Raw genomic sequence first — 16,469 nt, 5'->3', positions numbered from 1 at the left:
CCTAATAGGTATATCAACTTTATGTGTTACGTGCATTAGGTATATTAACTTTAGGTATTTCGTTAGATAGGTAAATCAACTTTAGGGATATCGTACATTAGGTATATCGACTTTCGGTACTACGTGGATTAGGTATATCGACTTTAGGTATTCCGTGCATTAGGTATATCGACTTTAGGTGTTTGGTTCGTTAGGTGTAACAGCTTTAGGTAATTCATGCAGTCGGTATGTCAGCTTTAGGTAATTCGTGCATTAGGTATATCAGAATTAGGTGTTTTTGTGTATTAGGTATATTAACTTTAGGTATTTCATGTACTTATTAGGTAAATCGGTTTTAGGTATTTCAAGCATTAGGTGTATCAAGTTTAGGTAGATCGACCATAGGTATTCTGATATGTAACCGCATCAATAGTAGGGGATCAGACTACGCGTCAAAAGTATCTACATTATCTCTAAGCTTAATAAAAGTAATATGTACTTATCTGTATGCAGAACATTTAGATTGGTACACATGCTTTTGATCGCAAGCTTTAGAAATATATATCAGTTTAGAAAAGTATTCCAGGGTGGCAGGGGTGCAAAATTATCAATACGAGTCCAAATTATCTCTAAGGTGGGTTGGGTTAAGATTGAAGGGGTTTTCATGAGGGGTAAGACAAAAAATCGTCCGTCGGCCAAACCATTACGGGCGACACTTCATCTTACCCCTCATGAAAAGCCCTTTTTAATCTTACCCCAATGCCTTTACCCCCACTTTTGGGGCACTGTTTTATCCGCTACTATTGATGCTGGCTGTACAACATTTTCCCCTATTCATATATTTATTTGTTATCTTCTTACATCAAAGAACAAAATCTTTCAAAGGATAAAGAGGGTCCGACTGATCACAGTAACTTACCAACGATTGAATCCCGCATCCTACAGATACAAAAGACGTTGCAACTGGACAAGAAAATACAAATAGATGATGTTTCTCCCATTCTATCATACGGGAAAACGCATCTGATCATGGGTATTATCCTATTGGTATTCGTTTAATTTGTTTTGTAAATTAAGAGTGTTAAGAATGACTCACGCTACAACGGTCCAGGCCTGGGCCGGGGCGCCCGACACTTCTTTTTCTATATGACAGGTGATCACGTGATGCTTTCTATAGAAAACTGAAGTGTCGGGCGCCCGGCCCGGTCCCGGACCGTTTTATCGTGAGTCATCCTTTACTGTTAGTATATCCACAAGTACCTATTCAATTTATCGCACTCCAAAGTGAAAGCGAAGGTAAATGTCTAAAGATGTAAATTTCGAATTAAAAATCCGCTGGCCGAGATAAAACAACGGAATCCAAGACTTAATTTAAAAAGAGACCGTTTTATAATCTTTTTGTGAGGGGATTATTAACTTTAATTGGGTTCTGGACTGCTGTGAGACAGCTTCCATTGTAACATCGGTCCTCTCACTCCGCCTACTCTTGAAAGCCTACGAATATTTAATCACTCTGTTATGGCAAGCCGCTCCTGAAGCATCAAACAATTGTTTGTTTACCTAGTAGCCACGGAGGCTATTCGGATTGTAATAATAGGATATGAATTTTTCTACAATCAGAAATGTCATTGTTGACACTGACAGATCATATCCATAATTCCATAACCCTTCAGGTCAAATTCATAACCTTATATTACAATTTGAATATCGCCTCCTGTTTTATAAAGTTACACGATACTAGAGATTTAAAGGCGAGAAGCTTTTTGACCTCTTAGGAAAACCAAACTTGTAGCTTTATAAAATGGGACCATAAAATGGGGATGTATTGTATGTAGGCTCTGTAGCCTATATCTTAGGCTAAGCTGTATTAAAAAATTACCCTACAGAGTAAACAATGTAAACCTATTATAATATTTAAATTTTATTAAGTATAGTATAGTGAGACTCCACAGTCAAACAAAATGTAGTTTTGTGGAGCATTGTCCTTACAAAAAGTTGTAATAACTTCTTGTATAATAAATAACTATAATAAAAACTAATACCAGAAATATCAGTTTACCCTCTTGCTTGCACTATAAAGCCATAAAGATTTCATAAATCCCGTTCTAAGCCCTGACAAACAGAACTTTTTTATTGATTGAATAATTTACAATAACTGACAGAGGTATTATAATATAAAAAATCAGAATAAATTCTTAGAGTTCTACGTTTTTATCTTTTATTTATTAAACATGTATAATCGATAAAGTATGTATTTTATAACCTCAAATAATTATATAGGTACCAAAATTAATCATTTTAGATTTAACAAAATATTATTTAGTTTTAGATCTACAAATATTATCTAAATCTAATAAACTAGTATTGTATGGAAGTCGGAATAGCGAATTATAATATGTTACAATAAACCCCGTATTCTGTAATTAAATCTAGTTTTCCGAAATGCCTTAGTTAAAACTAGTTTAACCTTTTTTTTAGTCTATTAAAATGTGAATTTGCTACTGACATAGAATAAGGACCATCTGGACCATTCCCATAAATTTACGCACAAAAAGCACTCTTCGCTTTACCATCATTTACTAGCTTACGTCACAGAATAAATAATAGTACTAGGTACAGAAGACTCACTCTCTAACAAAACGCGTCTGTTACGATCAGGACAGATATGGGCGCTAGGTGGCGAAAGCGCCACGCGCGGCTTATGGCTAGCCACCAAAATTGGTATGGAACGGATGTACTTTTAGCTACCTGTAGCAAAGCGACGAAATCGCGGAGTGAGCCACGCCTGCTTACGTCTTCAAGTATATTGTTATATGTATATAGACAGCAAATGAATTTAACGTATGCGCCCAATTTCCTGTCCAGGTAATTCTTTCGTGCCTCCACACGTGTTCGTTACCTATTTCCACGCGTAATAATAAAAAATCTAAATATTATCAGACAGTTATAATAAACAGCCAATGAAAAACATTCTAATAGCATTTGTTATTGTCCGAGTATAGTTAGGTATTAATTAGGTAATAACTAGCAATATCACAACAACCGAACGTTGCTTACATAGACAAAACAAAATTTTCCATTAACTTTTTTCCTGATGTGGTACTCATTAATCTTGTTGTTTCTTTATCATTTTATGTTATTTAGTTGTTACGAAAGTGCCTACGTCACGACAACAAATTCGCCGTTTATTCACCCTCCTTTTATGTAAATATCCCCCGCTAAATCTCCGGGTGGTACGCAGGTATCAATAGAGGTGGAACACGATCCGCCGTTGTGCTAATGTTTAGATGATGCCACGATCTCGACCAACAAAGTGCCGCTGTATTAAAGCCATCCAAGCCTCCCCTCTACCCTTACAATTCGTCTTTTTCCATTAAAAGGAACTCTACAGATACCTCCTTAATTGGTTCTGCGAATTTGGAATACCTTCTTACAAATATCACCGACGTAATTTAGCCAGTTAAAAAGAGATCGACAATTGTCGATTTTTTTTTCAGCTTGCTACATCTCAAAAATAATTGTCGCCAAATGTCCACTTCAGCTTTTTAGGGTCTAATATGTACTTAAGTGTAATAAATAAAATTAATGAAACGTGTTGGTAACACCACTTTTCCATGTAGCCCTCAGTTATTGATTTCAAATAACATAAGTCAAATGCGTATTATTGTTATGGTTGTATCTCATTTGTTATTTATACGAGTATTAATACTCCCCTCTCTTTTCAGATTTCCCTGAAACTATAACACGTGACCTGAAGCATATTGACATGTAAGTCGATTTTCATAAGGTATACATCAACAGCAACATATTTATAAACTTATTAGTTTTATTATTTCTTTGATATTAGAACAAAATTATTTAATCAAACTCATTGCTAAATGTAGCTTAGAGAACTCTCTTTTCTAGCACCATTTACAATAAGTGTCACGAAAGATATATATCCGTACACGGCGGGAAGAAGTTGATAACTTTAAATAAAATTACATAAGGTTCAAATTTCTTCCATTTTTTCCCACCAGATATCAATTTAACTTCTTCCCGCCGTGTACGGATATTAGGTAGGTACAGTAAAAGAAATGGAGCCGAAACTTATAATGTAGTAAATAAAGGTAGTGGACCCCGCAGTAATTCCTCAGCCAGAAAAAACTTTACAGTATGATAAAGTATCAATAAATAAAAAGTATTGTATAAATTTCCAAAGAATAATAATAATAGAATTAAAGTAAATACCTAAAGTTTTAAATCGTTAATATCTTTTTACGGAAAAATGCTCCGTTCAAACTTTCTTCACCAGACATATTCATGTAACGTATTGCAACAATATATGAAATATCAAAAAAATATCCCAGCAGAAATACCAGTATTAATAAAATAAAATTTTTTGGCGTGTCTTGGACCGGAAAATTGCTCAGTCTAATTTTTTCACTGGAATGCCATTTTATTGCCGTTTTATACCTACAAAATGAAAATCTAAAAATTTTCCACTCTCAGTTTTTAATAGTTCTATAATGCATACATTTCGATACGCATTTTTTTTGGATTTTTTTACCCACTGCGCCAAATTATATTCTAAGATCATATAAGAAGAAAAAAATGACAGAGCAATTTTCCGATGAAAATGAGCGTCATGTTTGACAAAACTTTTAGATTTTTTTCTAGTATCACATACTGATACAAATAACTTATTTTGTAAAATAATTTTGGACTGAGGAATTACTCGGTTCAATATATAATCAGATTTGTGTTTTTACCTAACTTAGGAGTGTTTTTTTTTGGATATTTATAATGTTAGTCTCGGCTCATACTATACAATAACCAAGCTAAATTTCATCGACTGAGAAATTAATGCATGGGTCTCCATACAACAACTTGCTTCATTTACTACACTATTATATATTTAATAGAAGCCGTGACAAATGGAAAATAATATACACTTCGGAACCCATGTCACAGATAAAATATGAATGTAAGTTACTTACGGGATTATAATACGTTATAGTGGTGATACAAACATCCTTGTATCTTTGTGATGTATCGTTTTAGGAAAGCGAATACAGAAAGGATGCCTTAATCCCAGTCAGTTTTAAGTTTCAAATATCTGTTTAAGTAATTAAGTTACCCGTACCTATCTTTATTGATTTGACATAGTTTCATATCTATGATTTTAATTAATTACTTACTTCTAATTCAGTTACCATGTTTTTTCATGTGTTTTCTGATGGTATGATTTCTGATCACCATTATCAGTCCACCTATGACCTGTATTTTGCACATGTAGACTCAATTTCCTTATAACTACAAGAAGACTGATGCGAATTATTTAATTTCACAATGTATTTTAAAACAAATATGTACAACATAAACCGGTACATTTTTAAGTAAAACAAGCCTAGCCACTAAAATTAAAATTGAAATAAGTTAGGCGGAACAAGAGCTTCCAAAGCCGCCATACCTACACCTGAATTGTGATTTACCTACCGAGCACTCACCTCATCGAACCAATTCAAGTATGATCTCCAATTACTCATATCTATTAAGGATCTCAAGACCACCAATCACTGGCCCAAGGCAGTATGTAATTGATTTAAGGCCTGAAAGTCCGTGCTAATGACTGCGATTAAAGTCTTAGGACCGCCCCATTCATCATTCCCATTTGGCGCTTTCCAATTTTTGCAACAAAATCAATTACCATGATTTGTTTGACACGCTAATGATTAAAAAAATAAGTTTTTACGAATAAAAAATAATAGTGATGAAACTTATAATTTGGTTTACGTGAATACAAGCTAATTCTATTCATATCAATGTTTAGTTCGTAAATGGATGCACCGCGTTAGCAAAATAATAAGAACATAGGTACTTAAAAAATGATTAATTAATTCAAAGAACGTGTTAAACCCTCATACTTGCTAAAAAATATACCTACATACATATGTACTTCTAAATTTAATTCCTTTACAATACACACCCGCCAGGGTCCTGAACAGTTCACGCGTAAATAATCCTATTGTGCTAAAACATATGGACAGACAGCCATAGTCGTTAAAGGATTTCCGGTCTTAAGAGAAACCTCAAAATGCCGGGACATGGAAATGGATGCGAGGAATTATCTTGAAAGTTCCGAATATTTTGCCTCGGATTAATTTAAAAGCTTTTATTACAACATATATAATATAAACTAACGTAGCGAATAGTTACAATAAACAAAATCGCAATTGAACATTCGACTTTAAGCAGTTTGGACTACTTACATGGCCTATAGAAAACACTAATCGAAACCTAAATAATGTATAGGAACAGTCACGTGACTTTTCGTAGCATCTGTCATCCCGGTACAGAGAAAAAAACCGGGCAAGTGCGAGTCGGACTCGCGCACGAAGGACTCCGTACCATAATGCAAAAAACGGCAAAAAAAAAACGGTCACCCATCCAAGTAGGTACTGACCCCGCCCCACGTTGCTTAACTTCGCTCAAAAATCACGTTTGTTGTATGGGAGCCCCACTTAAATCTTTATTTTAATCTGTTTTTAGTATTTGTTGTTATAGCGGCAACAGAAATACATCATCTGTGAAAATTTCAACTGTCCGTGACAGCTATAGTGATATCGTGACCGTGATAGCTAGATCACGGTTCGTGAGATACAGCCTGGTGACAGACGGACGGACGGACGGACGGACGGACGGACGGACGGACGGACGGACAGCGGAGTCTTAGTAATAGGGTCCCGTTTTACCCCTTGGGTACGGAACCCTAATAGACAAAATATTCAAAAAAACATTACCTGCCTTTTCTAAATAGCTATCATTTGAAATTAGATGTAATTCTAGATATCCGAATAACCTCAGGCACATAGTTAGGTACCTACTCATCCTGCCATCTTTAAGATCAACAAAACTCCACCCGTATAAAGGCGTGATACTTCAAATATTTGATTGTAACGGAAACCAAATCTACTCCATATCAAACAAAGCGGTTGCGTTCCCGGAAACTGTATTACCCGTAAAATTAACCGCATCGCTTTAAAGGATGAACGTCAATTTACGGGATTATTAGACGTGAAAATTCTCTATTAACAATGCAAACCGAACGTGGATCGTGTCATAGAGGAGAAGAAAATAAAATTCCTATTCCGACATTATGCAAAAGTTTCGTTACCTATGCTTGATACAGCCCTTGTTAAAAATCTAAGTTTTTTATTCCTAGACGTTTTCGGAGTGATGAAAAAATCTAGGTTTTAGTTGAAAAAAAAAATCAAAGAGTAATTGTATGTATTCTTTTATACTAAATACCTACGGTGCTACAGTTTGGTGCCCGGAATATATGCCTATCCCTAACATTAACCGTTAAGGGTTGTCCCAAAAAATTCCACGTTTATTCCCAGGGACCATTCACAAAATTAATACCCCAATGACACTTCAGGCGACGGCGTCACATGTTTCGTGGGCTTTCGTCGTGATGAATGAATTGTTGTCGCGCACGGTGACCGTGTAAGGATTATGTGCTCACCCACGATACATTATCTTTCATGTCCCAACCGCCGTTTTTGACACGGCATTTGAGAGCCCCCCGTATTACCGTTATTGAATTATTGTTGGAAGACAAATGACGGTGCTTGTAAAAATATAATGAACGAATTTTAAGCACTAATTAATACATACCGATTTCATTTTCATTTAGTTACTTATATCTTACGAAGGATGATATTAACGTCTTTCCAGCGCATGTACTCGTATTTACCTATAGGTATTGTACCTATACGTACGGGTAGGTGGGTTTATTGTTACCTATTTGGTTTGATTATCAATAGTATTTATATGTAGACCATTAGACAACTCGACTGTGAGAGAATATACCTATATACATTCGGGGAAGTATTTAAGCAACACTTTGTCAGTTAAAAATTGTTTTTGCCTACGCATTTTTTCAAACGATAGACTCATACTAATAACAAAATGAACCAATACATAAATAAACCATTCCTTGCCAGTTTAAAAGTATTTCTCTTCAACAAAATACTCGATAAAGGCTGATTTAAAACAAAAGAGCAATAAAATTGAGGAAAATTTAATTCCCTAAAGGGGCTGTGAAATCCCGAAGTGTCCGGCCTACATGCAAATGGTCGTATAAATTTTACGGCGTTTGAACGTCGCACTTCAACAACTTTTTTATTTATTTTACTTTATTACTCTTGTTCTAAAATTCTATCACACCTGCCCTGCCCTTGTCTTACTTTGCCATATCAAACGGCAAAAAGCTAGGATTTCAGACCCGCGCGTGACTTGCCTCCGACATTTATTATTATTTGCGTTTCCTATATTATACACTTAAGAAGTCAAGACCAAAACTCATTCAATACAAATTTCCTTTAAATAAGGTACCAGTTTCCATTTACTACAGCTCTCATGAGCTGAGGAAAAGGAAAGCGAAATTAAGTAATTTCGGCTTCCCTACAATTTTAACGAACCATCACTGATATGTATACGCTACCAATACAAAGAAACGTAATGCCACATAATTTGTGAAATTCGTGTCAGAAGACAAGGAGAATTCCTGGTTTCGCCTTACCTTGTCTCATATCATTATAATTATTAAGTATCACTAAGTCGCACTGTTGCACACAAGCGTCCTTTCAAACGAGGATTTAGTCTATAGTCTTCACGATAGCACAACGGCTTGGTACTTTCGTCGTCTTTCATATTGGTACATCTTTGGATTTCCTCGCTAATATTAAATTTGATAACGACATTTCGTAAAGGTACCTATAACTAGCAAGGTGCTTGGACCATGGCATTCTGTTTAGAAGCCGCACCGCACATCTTACCGGTTGACTGTAATCAATTTTAACATTACACTATCTTCTCTACTATTTTACGGTTATAAAATAAAAAAATAGCCATACACTTCCATCGCGCTACGGGCGAAGTCGTTACGTACTCCGGTGATCCCGAGGCGCAAACAAGGAGTGAACCAGTCCATTAGTGAGCCTGCACGGAAAACACCGCGCATTTTTCTCTCACAAATATTTACTACCAGCACTTTAAGTGTTCATGATGTGTGGGAAAACATGCATAAAATAATAAACAGGATTTATGCGCCAGATATTTCGCTTCTTGACTTTAAAATCCGTTCGTGGGTGACTTGTGAGTAGCGCGTGCGCGGGCGAGCCCAGAGGGGCTACCGCGAAAACCGAAATTCGTAAATTTCGGGGATCTTTCTCTTTTACTCCAATGAAGGCGTAATTAGAGTGACAGAGAAAAATGCCCGCAATTTGCGAACTTCGATTTTCGCGGTTATATCCCAGTTCTTGAGAATACGAGTGTAAAGTGACCGTAATCAGTAATCAAATTTTGTTTCACTTCAGTGATTATTTATTTATCTATTCTTCAAAGTGTCGTAGTGAAGTATCCAATGGAACCGATAAAGCTACGTGTTGCAATATCAGAGTCTTGATAAATATACAAATACAAATAGCACTGGACATGATGGTGTCTGTACGAAGGTTATAAAATCCTGTAGTAACCTGATCGCCGACCCACTAGTTCATGTGTTCAATCTTATGTTTGAGCAAGCAATATTCCCTGAGCACTTCAAATTAGCGTTAATTAAACCCATTCATAAAAAGGGAGACAAGCATGAAATGTCAAATTACCGGCCTATTGCTTTACTGTCAATTTTTGCTAAAATAGCCGAACGCCTGATGTATGATCGACTTTACAGTTTCCTAGAAAAGAGTAAAGTGTTTGTGAATGAACAGAACGGTTTTAGGAAAAACAAATCCACTCAGCTAGCAATATTTGATTGCCTTAAACACGTCATGAACAGCATCAACGAAAAACAGCATGTTGCAGCAATATTCATGGATATGACGAAGGCTTTCGATTACGTAGATCACAATCGCCTCTTGTCCAAACTATACTCATATGGCATACGTGGGAAAGCCTTCGATCTCTTTACAACATATCTTAAAGACCGTAAACAGCTATCTGAAATAAGCAAAATCTGCACTCAAACAAAGACCAAAACTGTACATCATTCTCAAATAAAAACGATAAAATTTGGGGTACCTCAGGGCAGTATACTTGGGCCGTTGCTGTTCCTTACCTATATAAACGACCTTCCGAGAAACCTCCATCATCCAGCGGTATTATTTGCGGACGACTGTACAGTAATCGTTAAATGTTCTGATCTAAATTCGTTAGAAAAAGAAGTGACCACTGCATTAGAAAACGCAACGCAATGGCTTGAGAAAAACAATTTAATTATTAATTTATCAAAAACAAAAATTGTACTATTTCAACAACCACAAGCAAAACCTCACACATTAGACATTACATTTCAAAATAAACAATTAGAATTAGTTAATGAAATAAAATTTTTAGGCGTCTATCTGGATAAAAATTGTAACTGGAAATATAACATGGAAATGCTTTGCTCCAAAATTAATGCATTCATTTATCCCCTTAGACAACTTGTAAGACTTGTAAACAGAGAGACTGCAATTACTGCTTACTACGGTCATGTCCAATCAATAATCACGTACAGCATTGTATTTTGGGGCAACTCAACAAATTGGCACCAAGTATTTCTTATGCAAAAGAGGTGCATACGTGCCATTGTCGGAATACGGACCTGGGAAAGCTGCGAACCCTTTTTTAAAGACCTTGGCATATTGACTGTTCCCTCTTTATACATATTGGAATGCCTAATGTTTGTTAAAAAATATGACAGTCGTTTTCCAAAAAAACCGCATAAGCCAGCACGTAACTTCCGACAAAGAGACACACTTTTACATCCACGTGCACACTGCGCACTTTTTAGAAAAAGCATTTTTAGTATGGCTGTAAAGTTTTTTAACAAACTACCAGAATCGGTACAAACTTTACCGATTAACAGATTCCGCAATACGTTGAAAACTTTATTGAAAACCAAGTGCTACTATGACATAAACGAATATTTAAATGACAGCGAACTTTTTTGATGCATGTAAGTAATTTATTATCTATAGAATATAGGCCTTAATTTGACATTTAACAATTAGTATTTTGACAATATTTGATGAGCAAGCAGTATGTAAATAGTTGACTTTTACTATTATTTAAGCATGATGACAATTAATTTGTAACTCACGAGCTACACCGCCACTCACGTTAAATATTTGTATGCCTCATATGGCCAAAAGTGGAGCACTTAATTATATGTAAGTATGTAACACCTGTTTGTAACATTACCTGCTTTTCGACAAATAAATGAATTGAATTGAATTGAATTGAATTGAATATAGCTAAGTATGTACTAAAAGCAATCCTCGTAACTGAACATCTTTGGACGGTAATATCTTTACAAGTAAGCTTTACGAAGGGTCAGTTTAAAGGGGCCCACTGATTACCAGTCCGCCGGACGATATCGGCCTGTCAGTTGTTCGGAGCTGTCAAATTTTTGTTCTGACTGACTGTCGGCTTAACACATTCAACACCAAGAACCCGACTGTCGGGTACACTGTTCGTAGCGACTACGCGCTACATACGACGAAACCGTGGCTACGCGCTACGAGCGTAACCCGTAGCACTTAGTGGTATTGAATGTGTTAACAGTATGGAAGATGGTAAGTATAGGTAGGTAGGTAATTATAGTAGCACTCACTGCTGCGCTGTCGATTATCAACTTCGTAAGATAGTAATACAATTGTTTCTAATTGTTTGAAAACTGCGATATTTAATAACAACTTGGATGATTGTATTAGCCTGAATGGAAACTTTATAAAATTAAATAATATTATTAAATTATATTACCATGTTGCCACTTTTTAATTACTACAATTTCTTGTCGGTCTATATGTACGTTTATATCGTAATTATTGTTTAAATAAATACATCAAATTAGGAATATTTCAATTCGTAAAAGAATTTCCTAGAAGGCCACAAAGTCTGGTAGATGAAATAAAAGTATTATAATTGGATCTGTAAAAAGTCCCCAAAGGAAAGTTAAGGACCACTTCAACGAAAACTTGGAGGGAAGTTACGCAGTATTAATAATTGTACCTCAGAAAATACTTTATATTAGAAATTCTTTTGATTAGCCTCCAATGAGTCGAATAATTCGGGGGTAAACCACCAAGAATTAACGCTTACATTCTTTAATACGCTCAATCCTCTTAGGTAAGGAAGTTATTAGCGAATTTATACCTTTTACCTTTTTTTATTAATTGTTTGCCTTGGTCTCTAACCAACATATTAAAAAACATTTCAGGAATAATTTAATGTAGGTACTACAATACAAATTAAATTTTCAAAATTAATATAATTTTACTTCTTATCACGAATAAATCGTGATGATAATTTTTGTACACACACTTGTAAGAAATTAGCCTAATAAATATCTAATGCAAATAATTACTTCGTAAACCGGATGATTTTTGAATCTGAGAAACTTTTAGTCACCGGAAAAGTTCGAAAAGTTGAGGGAATACGAAGGGAAGGTACCCAGCGCTAAATAGACCAAATCCGCGCTAAAACATGCATTATACCTAGGTACCTACTTACATACATATAGATTCTTGCAAAATAGGTCTTCTTGTAAGCTTTGCGGTGCAAAAATACAACATAAGATTTTATTTCCTCTGCTAGAGTCAGTGGAGGAAATCTTATGTCAGTAAGAGTTGAAACTCTAGGTCCATGGGGTCCCAGCGCGCATAAGTTGTTCGCAGAAACCACGAAGCGTCTGGTTGACGTAACTGGTGACCGAAGAGCTGGCGGCTACCTCGCACAACGTATCAGCATTGCGATACAGCGAGGAAATGCCGCCAGCATCCTTGGTACAATGCCTCAAGGGCCTATTTTAGATTTAAGCTAGTTATTAATTTCGTTTAGTAGTACCACTATATATGTATTGTATGTAAATAAATGATTTTTCATGTCAGTAAGTAGAGTTAAGTACTTTGCCAATTATAACATGCCTATTACCTAAACGTCGTTTTAAATTTGCGTAATAGGTTACATAGCTATTTTACATTTTATCTCTTTACTAGAGGAAATCTATCTCCTCAACCTATTCCACGATTTATCGAGGATTGGTCCATTTTATCAAGCTTCAGTAATACTGAACAAGTGAACAGGTATTTGTTTACCGCTCTAGGCCTGAAGTGGTTGTTTAGGATCAAAGTTCATTTCAATAACAAAATCCCGTCCCAAACATTCAGCCTCCCGAGGCGGAACTGTGCCTAAAATTATATTTACCCAAAGTTAAAGCATGTCAAACTTTCTTAAATGTGAATATGCTTTTGTTTCATCATAAAAAACATCTCCGGGAACTTTTGTTAAGAAGGGAGACACAGTAATTTGATTTCCGCTTTAAGCCTTGTGAGATGAGACAAAAATAAGAAACATGATTCAATATATTCAGATATTTACAGGAAAATAGGCTTAAAAATGTAATCAATAAGTTTACAAAGAGGCAGACGGATGCGAGTATTTTTTATAGGTAGAATTTCGATGAATAATAATCCATTTCCTAAATAGGTCAATTTCTGAACTCGATATTTTCGTGCCCGAGTTGACAATCGTGGGGTAGGATCAGAAAATACCACATATATTTTCTTTCAGAGATTATATATATTATGTACATATATCGGTCGGGGACCCGGGCAAGTTCACTGATTTTGTTTATTTAATAGTTCCTTGCAAAAAAAAATGCAATGACATCGAGGTACAATTTTCCAAAAACAACCTCTCCATAAATTGAACTACAACAAACATTGTCACTGAATAAATAATGTTATTCTAAGGATGAAGTACACCTACTTATATCACAATGTACCTAAATATCACTTGAATCTAAAATGAAACGTCTGTCTTTTGTTGAATTGAAAGCGACCGTAGGTACACTTTGTGCGAGGTAGGGTAAGACCTCCAGTGAATGAACACTTAAGGAATTATCCAAGTTTGAAAAATCATTTCTCAGCATTCATTAATAATTTCAATAATTATCTGCAATTTAATGAATCCTCATTTAATAAATAAGAAAGTAATTTCTGCGATTTTTTATTACTTTCATAGTTTTTGAGTTATAGCAGAATTTATCAAAAAGTACCCAAAAACCTAATGAATGAACATACAAACTAGTGAATGAACACCGCAAAATCCAGTGAATGAACATCATTTAGATATTTTTAATCAGCTTTAAAAAAACATTTTTAACACTATAAACGTTTCCAGCTCTATTTTAGTAGGTATAGCGAAAGCGTTCATATATTTTTATCCCCTCCATATTGATTTCAAATAGATTAGAATGTAATAAAATGATGGTTATTCACCAGAACCTATTACATATTATTAAGAAAAAGAGAATCAATCTTTAAAACAAGAAACAATCAGCATATTCTGATGAAAAAAATTAGGATTAGCAAATAATGCTTAAAATAATAAACTTGTCATTGCATTGTTCGTGGTTACATTGTTCAAACATAGAATTAGTAGAAATCTTATAAATGAACACCCCAAATGTTGTATTGTTCATACATAGGCATGAAAAATCCAGTAAATGGACTATAGAAATTTTGTTTGTTCCAATACTGGCTGAAAGAATCAGAATCATTTTCTATGCAGGATCACAAAAAACAAGCTCAATACCGATTCGTTTACACATAAATTTAGAAAAAAAATTAAATCTAGACGACACCAGTAAATGAACACACCGTTCATTTACTGGTTTCAGAACATTTGATAAGCCAGTATTGGAACTATAAAAAATAAAGACTTAATCACATAATACGTCGACAAAGTGTACATTTATAGAAGGTTTAACTCTTAATCTAACCAAATAACCAAACTTTGTACAGGTAAACATTAAATAAGCACTTCATATGTTGCTCCAAACGTACACTGTTTTTATCTGGGATATAATTTTTGCATACAAAACTTCAAAACCAGAAATACGTAAACTTCAAACGCCAGTCGCGTTCGTACTGGTCGAAAATAAATTTGGCAGGGGTTGAAATTGCATAGGAAATAGAGTTGTTAATAAGAAAAAAAATACGACAAGTGGTAGAAATTGCTATATTTCTTATTTTAGACAAAAAACGTGATTTTGTTCATTCACTGGGGGGTGTTCATTCACTGGAGGGTTTACCCTACATAAATAAATTAAATAAGAGAGCATTGCTAAAGGTCGTGATACTAGACTATAAAATAAGCTCTAAAAGAGTGAGGTACCGCCATCTGCACCCTGAAAGCATTAAAGAGAAAACACCGTTTTTATCGCCCTAGGCGACTTTCAATCAAGAACTTTTAAAATGTCTCATCATTGCTAGTTTATTTGGGTCAGTTAACGTTTTACGACACTTGCAGACGAAATGTATAACAGTTACCTAATGAAAAGTAAACAGTGAAAAGGAAATAGGTTTATATCCCAAGTGATCATATTACTACCTCCTAATGAAACTATATAGGTACCTACCTACTATAGTGTCTACGGTCAACCTAGGTAACCACCCAACTCGGCAAATAGGTCAAAATTATATCAGGCTAAATAGTTATTAGATATTAATTAATGAAATCATAAGCAATATGTAGGTAACATTAACATTATAGTTGTTCATATTATTAACGAGATGTGGTTCCACAGTAACTGAAGATAAAGTTAGTCGAGACAGGTGCCCTTGACCGCGCTTCCTTTCCTTCCTGCGAAAATGGTAATGGTAGAAGGGATACCACACCTGCGATCGTCAAATAGGCTCAGATACCCTAACTGACCTCAATGAAATAATTTTAAATATCTAGGTGGGTACCATAGTAATACTAGGACTTGGACTTCGTAAGTATGACCATATCTCTGCTTTCCGTAGAAAACTTAATTGGCTCCCTATACGAGGTATTCTGTGTACTCTCTACTCAATCTTGTTTGATCCGTCCGCCCCAGATTATCTCCGCTCGAAATTTAAATTTGTTACCCCACGCCCAGGCACAGATCTTCGCTCTTCCCGTAGCCTTAAGCTCATTGTCCCCCAACATCGAACGGGCTTCATGTCCAATTCTTTCACTGTCTAGGCTATCAGACTTTGGAACGGTCTTCCACTCTCTATCAGACAAGCGCAGACCAAATTTACATTCAAGCGCATGCTGCGCAAGCATTTCCTTGACAAACTTTCTTCTTCGTCAACTTAATGATTCACACTAGGTATATAAATATGTATAGTATCTATGTAGGTTTATTTGTATTAAGTATATGTGTAAGTTTATCAACATAGTTTATATTCATATATGTATAGTCTTGGTTACAAATTCATTTACTTTAAAGACACTGCACCTACTTAATCTTTCTGGTTTGACCCATTGCACATTGGTTGACTGGTAGAGAATGCCTTGTGCAATAAAGATTAAAATAAATACTAGCTAGAGTACTAGTTAATAGATAGATAATAATAGATAGAGATTCGTATTTAACAGGTAGATTATAATACTTACCTACCTATATTAATTCCTGCACTTGCTTTCAC

This window comes from Cydia splendana, chromosome 7 (genome assembly GCF_910591565.1).
Source record: "Cydia splendana chromosome 7, ilCydSple1.2, whole genome shotgun sequence".
Lineage (NCBI taxonomy): Eukaryota > Metazoa > Arthropoda > Insecta > Lepidoptera > Tortricidae > Cydia > Cydia splendana.
This window is presented reverse-complemented; position numbering follows the sequence as displayed.